The sequence below is a fragment of the Neopelma chrysocephalum genome, unplaced genomic scaffold, assembly GCF_003984885.1.
Source record: "Neopelma chrysocephalum unplaced genomic scaffold, ASM398488v2 Primary Assembly neopelma1_74, whole genome shotgun sequence".
NCBI classification, from domain to species: domain Eukaryota; kingdom Metazoa; phylum Chordata; class Aves; order Passeriformes; family Pipridae; genus Neopelma; species Neopelma chrysocephalum.
The window spans coordinates 8135098-8144902 of NW_020897735.1; the positions used below are offsets into that span (position 1 = coordinate 8135098).

The 9805-nt window shown below is 51.4% G+C and overlaps 1 long non-coding RNA gene across 1 annotated transcript; it reads left to right on the forward strand.

Annotated features, from left to right (window-relative positions):
• On the forward strand, nt 1-6377 carry LOC113969827. The gene is made up of 3 exons (XR_003534941.1): nt 1-247; nt 1042-1156; nt 3845-6377. It is a non-coding gene; the product is annotated as an uncharacterized LOC113969827 (long non-coding RNA).
• The last annotated feature ends 3428 nt before the right edge of the window (nt 6378-9805 follow it).

Below are 9805 nucleotides of genomic sequence, written 5' to 3' on the forward strand. Positions count from 1 at the left end.
CTGGGGGGAAAGTACAATTGACTGCAATTACACTTTGAAAAATGTTATCTGTGCCACTGACCACTGGGGATAAAGGATGGGGCTTCAGTTGTTTCTTCGAGCTTCACATTCTTTTTCCCAACTTTTTTGTTGTTGCTGGGTATTTTTTCCTTTCCTTCACCCTACAGGTCGCCTGAGGTTGAGGAAGGGCTGAGGGAAGGGACGTGTGCTGGCCCAAAGTTGTGGGGACCCCCCTTGCTGTGCCCTGGTGAGTGCAGGTGCCATCCCTCTGCTCCTGCCCCAGCTGGGGACATCGTGTCTTCCTCGTTCCCACCTGGGGACATCATTCCTGGGGACATCATGCCTTTGTCATCCTCACTGGGGACATTGTGACTGCAGCCACGTGGCCGTGTGTTGAGGCCAGAGGGTCCCATTCCCTAATTTAGGATAAAATTTAATTTAATTTAGGGTGCAAACCCATCCAGCTGCAGCACAAGAGCAGTGAGTGCAAGAGAGACTCTAAAACCTCTTCTAACAAAACCTCCCCACAGAAGTTTATTAGTTTTATTCCTGCCCTTTCCAACAGGGAGGAAGAGGCTGGTGCAGGAATTGATTTCCTGGAATTCCTGGTATTAATGAAGCCTCTGACCATAGATCTCCCCCAGCAATATTCTGCTCCCCACGATAATTCTCCAGGCTCCAAACTTTTCAAATGAGTTTTTGCAATTTAAAATTAATAATTGTTCTGTCTAGAACAAGGATAATTAAATGCCTGTTCATCCTCATTATTGTCAGCCGTGTGATTTGTTGTTTTCTCTGTAATAAAATTAACCGGTTTAACTAATGGGTGCCAAAACTTGATAATTAAAGCTGAGCAAATAATTCGCAACAAATAATTTACCCAGTGGGGTTGGGGGGGTCCGTGGTGGGTCTGTGGCTGATGGTGAGGGGCTGGGAGCCAGCAGAGGTGCCCAAATCCACTCGGGGCACCCCAGGAAACCCCCTTTTTCTTACAATGGTCATTTTTTTAATGAAAATTCTTTTGTTTTTTTTATTTCTAAGGAAAAAGGGTCCCACCACGGGCTTTTTCTCACACCTGGAGCACGAGGCAGATGGTCCATCAGTATAGGCTTGCCCATGGATGAGGAATCCCACAGGAAAGAGGAGCTGCTCTCAGGTAAATCCCAATGATGACGTGCAGGTCGTCAAAAAATGGCAATTCCTGGGGAGGAGAGAAATTAAAATAACGAGCCAACAAAAGGAGTTTGGCCAGACACAATCCCCTAACAAGAATGGACTTTGAAATTATGGTTATTAGCAAGGTTTCATTCCAGCAGCAGTTAAAGAAGCTTTAGAAGGTACCGCAATTAATTTGTACGTTTATATTACACATTATAATGCGAGGGGCCATTAACGAGGTGGTGACATTAAATTTAATGGACTTGGTGAATGGGACACTCTGTCTCTCCCTCCTGGGTGTATTCCCTCCACGGCTGGGGTTTGGTGCTGCTGGATTTCTCCGCAGGGGCAGCGATTCCATGGCTGTTCCAGACGTCAGGGAGGACCCTCCGGCACTGGGGGGGGGGTTGTTGTGATTCCAAGCTGGTTCTGGGGGACACTGGTGGGATGCAAAGCCTTGCCCCCAGTTTTGTGGCACGGCCAACAAGGCTCAGATGAACACCAGGAGAATATGAAACGTCTCATACCTATAACTTTAAATTAAAAAAGCAATGTGCTGTTTATTGGCGCTGCCGAGTGTCTCCGGAGCGGGAGGCTCATAAAGATCATATTACAGTACAAGCCATTATGCAAAGAGTTTACTATATATACATTTCTAAATGCTTCAGCAAACAGCAGCCTCCTTATGAGCAGAGCAGGATAACTGGTTCGTTTGGGGTAACAAATGATCCTTGATTTGATTTTAAATGCAATGACAGCAAAATTTATTTCTTATTTAATCACTTGCCAGAGCTGTTGAGGACGGGATGGTATTAAACTGCACAATGCAGCATATGACTACTGAATCAGTTGAAATAGGCATAAGAATATATTATGTTTATAGGATAGAAAAAGATTGTACAGCAATGCATATAACTAGAATGGGTATTTTTGTCATTTATACAGTGGCTTATATCATTATTCCTTCCCGCTTCCAATTTTTCAGTAATAAAAATACAGGGGATGTGATTCTCTTTGCATTACAGATAAAGCATCTTGATTCTTTATTAAATATTTTTATTAATCTGAAGTACTACAAAGCATTTGAGCAGATAAATCAGGCTCCGAATAGTCATTTCCTCTCTGCTATGGCTCTATAAAGTGGATTCATTTATGAGTGCGCAGCACCCAAAGAGAAGTTTTCCATATTCATTAATATGCTTCCTTATGCTCCTGTTTTTCTATCCCACTGTACCATGCAGAAGGGTCCCTAAAACAAGACAGGTCTTGGAAACCCACTCTGTGATCCCTGCCTGGTTTTGTGTCCGATTTAACGAGGAATCGCTGCTCCAGCAGCACTCACAGCCCCAGTGGGAGGATGCTCAGGATCCCTCCAGCTCCAGCTCCCCCAATCCCAGCAGGAGGATGCCCAGGGTCTCTCTAGCTCCAGTTTTCCCAGTCCCATGGGAAGATGCCTGGAGTGTCTCCGTGTCCAGCTCCCACAGCCCCAGTGAGTGAATGCCTGAGGTCTCTCCAGCTCCCTCAGCCCCAGCAGGATGATGCCCAGGATTTCTCCAGCCCCCTCAGCACCAACAGGACGATGCCTGGGGTCCCTCCAGCCCCCTCAGCACCAACAGGATGATGCCTGGGATCCCTCCAGCCCCCTCAGCACCAGTAGGATGATGCCTGGGATCTCTCCAGCCCCAGCTCCCCAAGCCCCAATGAGTGGATGCCCAAGGTCTCACCACCTTCAGCTCTCCCAGCCCCTTGCACCCCACCTGGGGACACCACCGTGGTACCTTTGGGGTGATTTAGGGACAGATCCAACCCCAGGGTCACCCTCTCCTTGTCAGCACCAGATCAGCACCTTTCCCATCACTGCAGCCGCTCTCCCTGTAGGATTTGGGGATCCAATTATTCAGCAGAGAGGGATTTGGGGACCAGCCCCTCCTGGGAGGATGCCCAACACAATGGGGCTCCCCCAGAAGCTTTCTGAGCCCCTAAGGTGTCTCTGGCCTCTTGCCACCCTCCTCCCCCATCACCCCACATCCTCCCACCCCATGGAAAGCAGCATTTCGGGGCCAGCCCCTCATTTTTGGCCAAGCTCGCCCCCTGCCCGAGCAGCTCCCAGGCACCCCAGGGGATGCTGCCGGTGGGGAAGCAGTGCGGGGGCAGTTCGGAGGCAGCCGCGTTCAGCCTTCGACAGCTGACAAGTCATTTACTCATCGGGGGAAGCTGCGGAGAGGCACAAAGGAATTAAACCTATTTAAAACCCAGCCAGGTGTGCAAACAAGTTTATCCTCTTGTAACAGCTCGCGGTGAATCAGGAGGGCTCCATAAAGGTTACAGCAGCCATGTGGATATTTAGGGCTCCCCGGGAGAGGTGACATTTAGCACCCGGGTTTGCCGGGGCCGTGGGACTCGCCGGGACCCCCAGAGCCGCTGCCTGAGCCCTGCTGAGCCCAGGGCTGCAATTCCCTGCCCCGCCCTGGGATCGGCCTCATCCTGCCCCTTCATCCCTCCTCGCTGCTGGCACCCCCGGGGGGTTTGGCTTTGATTCCAGGTTTTACTGCAGCAGCTGTGTAACATTTGTTTGCTGTTCGGCAGCAGGAATTACGGCGCTCGGAGAAAGGCAGGGACCCGCCGGAGCTGCTGCTGGCACAGACCCAGCCTGGCACCACCGGGCTCCAAAATGTTCCTCCTCCAGGTCCCGTCTCCAGGAGGATTTAGCCATCCATCTGCCCAGGCTGCTGTTCGTTCCTGCCCTTGAGCATCCCTGCTCCCCCCAGGGCGTCCTCACACCCTGCACCAGATGGAGTCCAGCACCCAGGTGGGAGCCCACCAACATCACTGAAGGGTGTGGATGGGGCTTTCCCCCCTCCTTTCCCACTGGTCAGGCTGGAATAAGGTGAAGCTGGGGTTTGTGCCCACAGGGAACAGCACTGGGATGGCTGCTTTCCTGGCTGGGGATAGTTCAGGGGCTGTTACTCCTCTCCGTATGCACTGGGGGTGTTTTCCTTGCTGGGAGCTGCTGGGGCTGCACGTAAATCCTCCCTCAGCCACAACTGCGCCACAGATGTCCCAGGACAGGAATTTTTTCTCCAGTTTTAGTGCTGGTGTAAAGCTAAATTATGGGAGTTGTCAGCATTAGCAAAAAACCACCATCCCCATCCTGCCTGCAAAAGCACAGCAGCGGGGCCTGGGGGCTGGAAGAGGTGGAGGAGAGGTGGGTCAGCTCCTGCTTTCTGGGAATTATAGGAACCAGGCTATTGTGCTGTGGAGTCAGACTGGTGCTGGTGGTCGAGGTAACTGGTATGGTGGCAAAAGCTGTGGCAGGGTGGCAGTGCAGGTGCCTCCATCCCTCCTCCTCCCTCTGCTGTCTCAGACCCTCCTTGAGGCCCACACAGAGGAAGGTGGAAGATCCATTTGAGCCCAATCCAACCCAAAAACCCATGGCACTTGAGCACAGACATCTTAGGAAGTGCCAGAGGTTGGTACCTCCACCCCACAGCAGGTCACTGTGGGTGTGGAGCACCAACCCCTCACTCCCAGGACACACGGACACTGTTTCACTTCCAGGACACGCGGACACAGCTCAGCACCGGCTCGGGAGCAGCGGAAGAGTTTTACACCTTGGCAAAACAATGTTCAAGGAGGAAATGAGCAGCCAGGAGCTGTAATTGAGATGGATGGAAGGGCAGCCGGCTTCCCCCAAAGCGTTCCAGGCAACAGACTGGAGAGGAATATGAAGTGCTGCTGCTCTCTAACGATCGCCACGCTGCGGCTAAATTATTAATGACGAGGAATGATTTCATATTTAATCTAAAGACTATTAATTACACTGCAGAACAGCAACACACCATCCTGAGAGCCCCTCTCACCGAGTGAATAATTCAGGGATGCCCCGTATTTTACCTCAGTGTCAAGGAGGGCGGTGACACCCCCCCTGGGTGAGCAGCCCTGTGGTGTTTGGGGCACACTCTGGTGTCCCGAGGGGTTCCTGGTGCTGAGGAGCAACCCTGACCTCTGAGCCCACCAGTGAGATGAAGGGCACTGGGCAGAGGGGAGCTACTGGGGGCTCCCTTGGGGCTGGGGGCATGGCTGTCCCTGCTCACTCAGAGCCCAATGGCAGCCCTGGCTGTGGGAACACTGAAGACAGATGTTTATTTGTCCAGGATTATTTGCTGATCACTGCTACAGTGATCCAAGATGATCATTAAAAAGTGAAATGGGCTGTTTAATAATGATGCTGAGAGCACGCAGTGTGCCTCGCATTACGAGGATGTTTAAGCATGAGCCCAATTAAGTCCCTCACATCCCTGCAGAATTACCCCAGTTGTGCAAACTATTAGGCAAACTCCAGGCTCCTTGTACTCACAGGCAATCCTGGAGCCTGGCACTCTGCTAGAGCCCCATTTCTGTCCTGAAGCTAAATTAAAATCCTATTGTGCCAGTGCTGCTAATATTTCCTGCTCTTGTTTCCAACAATTAAATTGTGACATTCTGCCAAAACACACGAGGAAATGAGAAAACGCTCTGGATCAGCTGGAAAAAAAGAGAAGGCAAATCCTCCCGGCTGCCTCCTGCCACCCAGATGCCACGGTGACAGTCTCAGGTTAAACGGCACCTGATGGATGTGGCGGGGGGGGGGGGGATGTGGGGATTCATCATTCCTGTGTGGGAAGTGGGACTTCAAATACGGGGTTGAAAGGGTTTTCTTCTCAGTTTAGGAAAGAAATCTGGGAACTGGGTCGTGCAGTGCCAAAAGGGAAAGGGCTGATGTACTGATGGCAAGGGTTTGGGGCTGGGAGGCTGCAGGGGTGGTGGTGCTGGAGCAGCTTTGGTGGCACTGCCCAGCCGGGTCACCCCATCACAGCTGAGGATGAGGGATGACTTCAGGGATGATTCCTGCCCCTGCCACCCCCAGTGGCCTGATCCTGCTGCCCTTCTCTCACAGGGACTGCACATCCTTTTAAATATCCCCTGAATTCTAATTCCCTTTTCCCCCTTGATCTTCTCCCCTGGTCGCTGCCCACCCAGCGCTCCCCGGGCAGGGCACGGCTGGTCCCCTGCCCCACACTGCCTTCAAACCCCCAAAGCGACCACCCCAGTGCCCCCAGAGCAATGCCCCCCTGGTTGATGAGGGCTGTGGCTGCTCTTGGGCATCAAAGAGCTGGTGGGCACCCCCAGGGTGTTGGTGACCCTGCAGTGGCACAGGCAGGGACTGGCACCTGCAGAGCTGCGGGTCCTGCTGGGGAGAGAGCAAGTTAACTGGTGGAGGAGAAGGAGGAGGGGGAAAAAAGATTGTTTAAGAAAGAAATGACTATTTGGTCATGGCTTAGAAGTTGGTACTTAGAAATTCCATGAATTTTAAAATAAAGACATCGTGAGATTTGAACTTTCTTTTGAATACTCACAAACTGCAGCGCCTAATACCTTCCCTGGCCATTAAGGAGCTGTGCTGGGAAGCAGGGAGAGCTAAGTACTGCACTGATAGAGCAGTTAAACAGCGTAATGGAATTGTGTTTGGAGAGGCTGCAAAGCCAGGTATAGAGCCCATACATAAACAAGGCCATTACCAGCCCCGGTAAGCGGTGATAGAATTTCATGAATATCCCCACAAAAAGCTTTGTATATTTATAACAACCTGCAGAGTCGTTTGGAGCACAGTCGGGGGCCTTTCAGAGCGATTCTGGAGTTAAATTGTACAACAGATCTGCGTGTCCCTGCATTGGGATGTCAGCTGCAGGCAAAGCTGGATGGGACAGAGGGATTCTGAGGTGCTGTGGGTCCTGAACCAGTGCTGGAAATGACATTCTGGTGGTTGTTGCCCACCAATTCTTCCAGTTTCCAACTTCAGACACTCTTTTCAGAAAGGTTTTTAAGATGCTCCTCTGTTTGCAGGGCAGGGGAAACAGAGGGGCACTGCTCCCCAGCTGGGATGGAGAGGGGAGGAGCAGGAGTGGTGGCTCTTCTGCCGTCTGGCTGGGGAAGTTGCCAAGGGGCAAGAGACAGAAGTTTCCATGTCTCAGGAAAGGAGAAACAAATCTGGGAGCCATCAGCCTCAGACCATCAGGATGGGGCTCCCGTGGGGCTTCAGAGCCACACAGAGAGAGGGCTCAGAGGGCAGGTGAGAGCGGGGGCTCCTCTGTGGCACAGTGAGGCACCAGCTTGGGTGACGGGCACAGCTGAGATCCCAAACTGGGGCTGTTGGGCACAGACAGATCCTGGTGCTTCCCGTGGCTGCTTTGCTGGTGATCCTGCACCAATCCCACAGCATTCCTGGGGCAGGCTGTCCATCACAAGCAGGACACGTGTCTGCTGTCAGAGCTGCTAAAATCCTCAGCAAGAAACCCACACTCTCAACCTCTGCAGCTGGAAAACAGGAAAGCCACCTCTTGAGCATATTTATTGCTTTAATTTGAATAAACAGGTACTTCAAACTTACAAAAACTTTGCTGTGCAACTCTTGCAAAACCTGAACCCGAGTGATTGGTGCAGCTCGGGCACGAGCCGTAATAAAATGCTAATTGCAGTTCATAAATTATGTCGGGATGCCTGGGACTGCTGGAGCTCCTGGATGAAGTGTAGCATTCAATTTATCCTGTGCACGCTGCAGACAGTGCTGCCAGCCTCCCTCTTGTCCCCCTGTGTTGTTTTGTCATCTCTGGACTATCACCAATTCATCACAAAGGCAACTGAACTCGCCGGTGTCCACCCACCGGGTGACTTCGTCTTTGCTACTCTATGACTTCTAAATTAAATTGTCAAAACACATTACTGAGAGAAATATCGTGAAGGGGAAGTTCTTTACCCTTTTATCCCAGCTGAAGGGAGAATGGGTTTGATTTGGAGAAAACGTCTGCTTCATTATCCCTCCCGTTCTCATATTTCTTCACTCGGCAGCAGCAGGAAAAGGGAGTCGATACACAAGTCGTGGATGACATGATGGAGCATCCCACAGGAGTTGTCCTGCTAAATTCTGTGATTGCCCAGGAAAAGCTGGGGGGAGGAAGGGGGATTATGTGTGATTTTCACTCTCTTTTCTTCCTCCCACTCACAGACAATTTAAAAGGTATTACGGGTTTGTTGGTGTGGACTTTCCTGAGCTGGATGTTCCCGTTCTGCCGGGACTGGTTGGTCTGGAATAAGCTCTTTGGAGTCCTTGCAAGGGAAGAAATCAGCCCAGGAGAGACACAGACTGTGGAGAACACAGGTCCTGCTCCCACCCCTGCCCTCTTTGAATCCTGGTATCCCAGAATGGTTTGGGTTGGAAGGGACCTTAAAGCCCATCTCATCCCACCCCCTGCCATGGGCAGGGACACCTTCCACCAGACCAGGTTGCTCCAAGCCCCATCCAACCTGGCCTGGAACACTTCCAGGGGGGCAAAGTTGGGTAATGGAGAAAGTTCCTGGAAAATAATTCACCTGGAGATGTAAAACAAAAGGAGCCTTTCCTCAAAGGAAAGGAGCTGTTGATTCCCCCTTTTCTCATTCCCACGTTGGTCTGTGGCCATAATGGATTGGCTATAAAAAGCAAGTAGCACATTGTGCACTCATTCTTTTGGCTTTGGACAATATTAACATAATAGACACATATTGTTTATTTATTCTGCTGTAGAGCAAGGGAAGGAGGTAGTGCCACATGTTTAAATGGGGTATTTTTAAATGCTCCCATTCCCATGGCCGTTATGATGCATTAGCCATCAGTAGTCAAATTGCCTTGTATTTGCAATTTTATGGGCCCATTTTATCAAGCACACAGGAGCTGCATTCAAAGCATGAAAATAAAGTATTCCACTTGTGTTAGGCAAGCACTGTTTCAACTCGAGATACAGCCAGAGAGCAGAAATCTCCTTTTTTCTCTGCCTCAGCTCCAGATTCATCTCCAAATGTTGCTTGTCCTTGCAGCAGCGACTGCTGAGAGCTCCCTTATGGCTGTGGAACATCCTCCACACACCAGGAGCTCACCACAGAATTCAACCTGCTGGGAAATCATCCCATGTTCCTTGGCTGGCTTAAAACATCTCCCAGTAAAACCTTATCCTTGTTCTCCCCAACAGTGGCTGCGGGGGTGCACCAAGTAGTGCCTTCCCAAGTCGGTGTCCGGATTTCCAGCTCCCCCCATGGAACAGGGAAAGCAAAAAACGCTGGGAATCAGAAGGAAAGAGAAGTTCTCGGGGTGGATTTGGTGGCCGGGGCGTGTTGAGCAGTTGGTACCTGGATCCCAAGGATTTGGGATCACTCCACTGCTCCCTGTACTTGGGGTCACCTCACTGCCCCAGGACCAGCCCCATCCCCTCGTGTGACCCCCGTGGGCGCTCCAGGGACGCGCTTTTGGGAGGGAAACTCCGCGTCGTTATTCCTGGAGGCCGGCGGGGTTTGCTGAGCAGGAATTTGCTCCCTCTCGTGGGCTCTGGAGCTGGTGGCTGAGCCACGGCAGAAAGGGATGGGAATCCTTGGAAAACACGAAGGAAAATGTCCCGTCTGGCCCCTGGGAGCTGCTGGCCCAGCATGGAATAAATGCAAAGAGACCCCCAGAGAGGCATCCCTGGGTTGCAGCAGCGTTTGACAGCCCCAAACTAACTCTGCCTTTTGGTGGGATGGAGTTCTGACTCTCCAGAGCTCTCAGCTCCTTCTCACATAACACTTTATTGTTTTGTTGTCT